The sequence below is a fragment of the Pyrus communis genome, chromosome 5 (genome assembly GCF_041283825.1).
Source record: "Pyrus communis isolate YQ-2024b chromosome 5, ASM4128382v1, whole genome shotgun sequence".
NCBI lineage: Eukaryota > Viridiplantae > Streptophyta > Magnoliopsida > Rosales > Rosaceae > Pyrus > Pyrus communis.
Window position 1 is genome coordinate 32,839,351 of NC_142569.1, and position 7,455 is coordinate 32,846,805.

Genomic DNA, 7,455 nt, shown 5'->3' on the forward strand with positions numbered 1-7,455 from the left:
GTAAAATCATAGACAGAAAAATAAGAAAATAGTTGTTGGGTTTTTGGTGTGTGCGTATGCAACTGTCGGTGGCTTCGGTGGATGTGGTCCGATTCGATTCGATACGAGATATCTCTCTTTCTCTTCCCACTGTCCGTCACGGTTTCGGTCATTCGGTGTGTTGTCAAATGTGAGAGCGAGAGAGAGAGAGAGAGAGAGAGAGGGTGATGAGGAAGAATAAGCTGAGCAGTCTCTTCTGTTTGACAAAAGCACAGTATTACTTGGGTGAGTGTCACGTGCGACTCGTGCAGCTGGTGACCGAAAAACGGGAAGGTCCGGTAAATTCTCGCGATAAATTAATGAGAATCTGCTCTGCTCTCTAAAAAGAGGTTAACAAGACCAAGTGGTGGCCATCTATTGCCTTGCTGTCTGTCTACCTTCCTTTAAATTTTTATTTTTATTTTTATTTATCAGATACATTAAGAAATGTTTTGTTTATAATGATTTATTTATTAAGTCTTGTTTATACTTTCTTTGCTTGGTTAAGGTCGTTTGTAAAATATAAAACTTTACCTAAATGAGAGTAAATTTTATTTTATGTAACAATAGTCGTCTATGTGAGTTGAACTCATAATATTTTTCATGAACTTGACCAAATGAATTTACCATAATGAGAAAGCGAGTTTGTTAGGCTCATAGATAGAAAATCACATTAACACTTAGGCTTGACGCGTCAAATTAATACCTAAGCAATCCAAATGGAAGTGTAACGTTCGGCTTGACGCGTCAAATTAACAAACTAAGTAATCTAAATGTAAGTGCAACAGTCACACGTACTTCTAATGAGACATTTTAGATTGTGTTCAGTAAAAAATTGAAATCAATTTGGCCTGTATCAACAATGACAAGAAGCGTTATGAATTAATCTGTCCATCTGAAATACAATGCGGAGTTGGCAAGCTAATGAAACCCTTCTCTATGTCTATGCCCTACTTTGTACACCCTTTTACTTTTTTCTGCATCTTTGCCCAAAAAAAACCAATATGATTGATGTTTTTGTTAAACGAATTGTATTTTTCTTTAAGTGTTATCATTGTATATTCCAAAGGAAATATTGGCTTATTCCTTTACAAGTAAACATTCTTATATTCATACTAATCACAGTCCTATATGTGTGCATAAAATTTTCTTTTATATTTTTTTTATCAATTATTTTATATATGAGTCAAACTGTTACTGGAAAGAATGAGAAAATTGAGGAATGAGCCAACTACGGTATAAATTTGCATATTTGATCCACGACCAAAAGGAAAAAATGTTTGCATCTTTGATCTAAACTCATTTCATCTCATTAAATTGGACGAGTCTTAGCGCTAGTTTGAGATTGTTTTGCTTTAAAATAAAGCTACATTTGTTCTGCTTTAAAAATAATCTGTTGTGAAATAAAGTAGTTGAAAATTTGATAAATTGTACTTTAAAAAGCGTTATGTATGAAAAAAATTGTAAAAGCATTAGTAAATTTTAATATAAAAGTGATTAATTGTATATAATGACAATAATAAACATGATAGTAGGGATGATGTCGTGGCACAGGCAATGGTGATGGTGGTGGTGGTAGCTGAAAGGGGGGAACATAGTGGTACTACCAATAATTAGGTGAGACCATTGGAGTGTAGACCTAGCATTGGTGGCAACATAAGTTGTGGTGATTGTGATGGTGGTGGTGACAGTAGCAACAGTGGTGATTATGTGATGGTGTCATGTTGGTGGTTTGCAGTTGTAGGTGGTGGCAAAGATGGTGGTGTAGCAGAGGGCACGACAGTAGTGATGGAAACGACAATGGTGGGGGTGTGGTGGTGGTTAGGGTTGCAAATTGGCTCGAAATAGTTCAAACTTGTATCGGGTTAAGCATGTGTTTGGCTCATCGAAGCTCGGTTTCGTGAAAGAATTGAAAATACTCGTTAAAGGCTTAACTCCACTTTTTATGAAAGTAGCTTGTCAAAGCAATTTTAAAAGTTGTTGTTTGAAGATCATTACTTTGAAAATAAGCAGAATATTTTATTTCTACTAAACACTTTTTATGCTTAACTTTGAAGTAAAACAGTTTTTTTGTGAGAAAAACAATACCAAACAGACCGTTAAACTGCCACTTAAAACATACATTTTTTTTGGGACACTTTGGATGCAGTCCTTAGCTATCAATATTCTTTGACTGAAATCTTGTTAGTTTTTAGTTTTTGATCGAAGTCCCTGACATTAATGTAATAATGTAAGTTAGTATATTTTTTAAATTAAAATTAAAAATTGACATTTGTAATTGTTTATATTAATGGGATTTTAAATAAAACCCATAATTTGAGGGATTAAAAATAATAAGATATAAATTATACTCTCTATTATATTGTGTGCGTGTATATATATATATACATATATATAGGTACATTCACCAAAATTAACAAAAAAAAGTTATTGTACCAAAACATGGGTACATTCTTCAAAACCACATAAAAAAAATATCAGGCTTAATAACATTAATAAATTTCTTCGATCAAACTTGATATGGATACATTCTCAAATCAATGAAAAAGAATGTACCCATATAAGTTTATAAATGGATTAAAAATTTTGAATGGATTTTATATTAAAAAAATTGTACATTTTACATATAACAAATTGGTATATTTAAGAATAGGTACTTTTTAGATTTTTCTAAAAAAAATTGAAAATTTATATGAATGGGTACATTTAAGATTAAAAATTTGAGAATCTTTTTTATGAAAAATAAATAAAACTAATAGGTACAAACTTAATCTAATTTTATTTTTTTTATTATGTTGGAAATGTCTGAATTGAAAATTAATTAGGAATTTAGTAAGGTGTGAGTACTAACCCCTAAATTAATTACTAATTTTTATATTAAAAAATTATGTAATAAACATGTAAATTCATTATACATTAATTGTCACATCCCGGCCCGGGACGGATCACTTCCCGAGCCCGCTCCACCACCGTAGCACGATATTGTCCGCTTTGAGCTTACCATTCCCTCACGGTTTTGTTTTTGGGAACTCACGAGCAACTTCCCAGTGGGTCACCCATCATGGGATTGCTCAAGCCCCCTTCTCGCTTAACTTCGGAGTTCCTATGGAACCCAAAGCCAATGAGCTCCCAAAAGGCATTGCGCTAGGTAGGGATGGGAATATACATTTAAGGATCACTCCCCTGGGCGATGTGGGATGTCACAATCCACCCCCTTTAGGGGCCCGACGTCCTCGTCGGCACATTTCCGGCCAGGGATAGGCTCTGATACCAATTGTCACATCCCGACCCGGGACGGATCACTTCCCGAGCCCGCTCCACCACCGTAGCACGATATTGTCCGCTTTGGGCTTACCATTCCCTCACTGTTTTGTTTTTGGGAACTCACGAGCAACTTCCCAGTGGGTCACCCATCATGGGATTGCTCAAGCCCCCTTCTCGCTTAACTTCGGAGTTCCTACGGAACCCGAAGCCAGTGAGCTCCCAAAAGGCCTCGTGCTAGGTAGGGATGGGAATATACATTTAAGGATCACTCCCCTAGGCGATGTGGGATGTCACAATCCACCCCCCTTAGGGGCCCGACGTCTTCGTCGGCACACACGCGGCCAGGGTTAGGCTCTGATACCAAATTGTCACATCCCGGCCCGGGGCGGATCACTTCCCGGGCCAACTCCACCACCGTAGCACGATATTGTCCGCTTTGGGCCCCAACCACGCCTTCACGATTTTGTTTTTGGGAACTCACGAGCAACTTCCCAGTGGGTCACCCATCATGGGATTGCTCTAGCCCCTTCTCGCTTAACTTCGAAGTTCCTATGGAACCCAAAGCCAGTGAGCTTCCAAAAGGCCTCGCGCTAGGTAGGGATGAGAATATACATTTAAGGATCATTCCCCTGGGCGATGTGGGATGTCACAATAATACTATAGACTTCAATCAAAATTTGAAAATTAGTAAGGTATCGGTCAATAAACATTAGGAAATAAGGACCAGATACTAAATTTGCTTTTTTTTTTTTTTATCAAACTTAAAACCTACAAGTGATATGAACTTTTTTTATCCATTAAATTATAATCTTCTTTAATAACGAAGTTATCATCCAACATATGAAATATAATTGAAACGGTATATATAAATAATTTGTGTAAGTTAAAAGATAGAGAGATAAATATTCTAGAAAAAAAATATTGTTGTGAGAAATTAATAACTTAAGTGATTAATAATATTTATTCGTGCATCAAATGTATGACGTTGAAAATATAAATAAAAAGCAAAGAGACATATAAATAAGGGGCATACAAATGCGGAATTAATTTCTTCACCTAAAGACTGCCGACTACGTACGAGCATTCTGTCAACCTTTTTTCTAACTTGGCAGAAGGACAATTAATGTGATAATCTAACTTGAATAAGGTTGGTGGGTGCTCAATTCCATTATTCTTTTTTCATAAATTACTTCAAGTCAACACCGTATATCTATATTTAGTCCATACCACTTTCACCCTCCATCATGATTCTTTCATTCCTTAGCATTTTAACTTTTTTACGAGTAATATCAGGTAGATTAATTTTTTAGATCGCGTTTATAAATCATGTGATTTGTTACTAATATAATATAATATAAAATGTGATCTAGTTGAGTAAATTGTAGTAATGATCTCTCAACTAAAAATTCATGACCATTGATCCATTAACTCATCAAAACATTCAGTTATAGTCTTTTTCGTCAACTCTGTTAGAACTTCCGTCAAAATGAGTCACGTGTCATACACGTAAAGCTGAATCAAGGGGCAAATATTTAAAACCAATGGTGAAAATTTGAATCAACGGTTCCTCAACTTTAATCTAATTAAAGAAATTGTCCATCAACTTTAACCCAATTAGAGCGATTGTCTCTCAACTTTAACCTAACTATAGCAATGATCTTTCAAACATGGCTCATTTTGACGAAATTCTAACGAAGTTGACAAAAGGGAACATAGCTACATGTTGTGATATGTAAAAGGACCAATGATCATTGATTTTTAATTGAGGGATCATTGTTCCAATTGAGTTAAAATTAAGAGACTATTGCTACAATTTTGTCGATTTAAATTGATGGTCTCCGTAGCTTAACCCTTTCTATACTTGTGACGAACAATTAAAATTCATTGTACACATTTTTAAGGAAAAAAATTACTAGTTTAAACAGATAAATGTACCCATTTGGTTGTTACTTGTTTAAAGAATGAATAGGGTAGTTTAGTAGATTAATTGCGTTGTTTACTTGGTTGTTTTAACTAATTTGGTGGAATCTTTTTTTATTTTCTTGGGTCAAATTCAAATGTAAGTTTTGCTATGCTCGCTCATCTGTCTATTTTTCTTTTTTACTCACTTTATAGTTCAAATATAGATAATAAATCAATATAAAGTAGGTGGGTAAGAAAGACAGGTGGATGAGTGCTACACAAGAAGAAAAAGTGAGCCTGACCCACCGTTATCGCAATATAAATGTCGACGTTTTTCATTTTATATAATTTGACTTTTAAGTGTTATACATGTACATATATACAGGTTCATTAACAAAAGCGATTTTCATTTTTTTCATAAAATGAGAATTAGTTATAGAATCCATTTTACATTAAATTTAAACGATTCAAAATTTTTATTTTCTAAGACTCGATTCATAGGTTATCCTCACAACTAGTTCTTATTTTTGAAGTTCGATATCGTATTTGGATCAAATTCTTTTTACAAATACGATAGGCCTTACTATGAAAAGAAAATTAAAATTGGCTAGATCTCTCCCAAGTATATTGTATTAAATAGGAATTGATAATTTAGTTGACAAGGGACAAAGAGGATGGATGCTAAGTTGAAGTAGTTAGGCATTGATCAAATTGTATAATTTGTGTTAGCAAATATATTTGAGGTGATATATGTTGGTATTGGGTCATAGTCATAACAGAAAGATCCCAATTTCCATGTCTCACCTCACCTCTCTAATAACTTGCAAATCGGAAAATGAAAGGTAACCAGCCACTTCCTTTGTCTCTTTACACCTCTTTTAATTTAATTGTTGGTTGGTCCTTTTTCCTTATGTATTCCATTCTGGATCTTCTTCCTTTTGCACCAAAAGGTTAATAAAGAAAAACTAGTTAACTTACCCGTAACAACTTCTTTTTTTTTTTCTTTTTTTTTTTTGAGCAAATAACAACTTTTTCTTATTTTATATGTTTTTATCATGTCTAAATTTGATAGTTAATTAGTACTAATTCAGTTAATTTCCCATACAAGAAAAACGAGTTTCCCATAAAAAAGACAACCAGTGGTGGATCCAATATCTAATCTTGTGGGTCTAATGTAAAAGATTCAAGCGTGCACATCACCCAAAATTTTTTTTTTTCTGTCTTTTTCTTGACGCAGTTAGTCAAGCACTTGGTGGGTATATCGTTATCTGGCTAGTTCTATTAACAACTTTGAAGGTATCATGTTGAGCATCACTTACCAAGGATCCGCCCTCAAATACACCATATAAATATATGATTCTACCACTAATTTGAAATTGTTATTCGCACTTCCAAATAATCATCATGCACTTTTATTGAGTTATCATCTCACTTTGTTCTACATACACCTAGAACTTTCATATGCATGAATAAATTAATGATATCAATCACTGATGTCAAAACTTTTGATATTCACAACGTCTATGAAATTTTGTGCATTTGGCTATCATGTTGAGTTTCCGGCCATATTATTAGGATAAATTTAAAGTTCATATATGTAAGCACAATATATCCAATGATGTCCCAAGTTTAAGAATTATTTGCATACTACAACCCGAAACTTGTAATGTTTGACATGTAGTAAGCATCCATATGTTTAAGCTTCTTAGGCGATTTGTGAACTTGTTCTATAGACAAGCAATTGTAGATACACCACATGTCTAACACGCATAGCACGAGACCATGCTAACCTTAATGCCATATGCAATGGCCTTTCAGGATAGTTAATGTCCAGTCGACTTTCCAAACGACTAGGAACTTAGTTTAAGGACCAAGTAACTATGGATACAAGTTTCCCTGTCCTAAGATTTAGGACATTGCTTCCATATCTTAAGTCCGATGGACTCATTCATAGTATATTATCTCTATAATATAATGTCAAACTTAAGAATGAATAAAAACTTGTCATTTTTATTTATTAAAAACATGAAGTTGTTAAATAATATCCAATATTACAAATTTGGCTTTTAAGGCACAACTCCAACATAAAATACCTACAGGTACTTAGTATTATCACCATATGACGGTCAGATATGCTATAATGACATCTAGAGAGCAAATCTAACGGTTAGGTGATGATAGTACTATTTACTTGAGAAATGTAGCCAGTCCCCCTTTTTTTTTTTGTTGATACAAAAGTATATTCACACTAGGAGGTGATGAAATAAATTG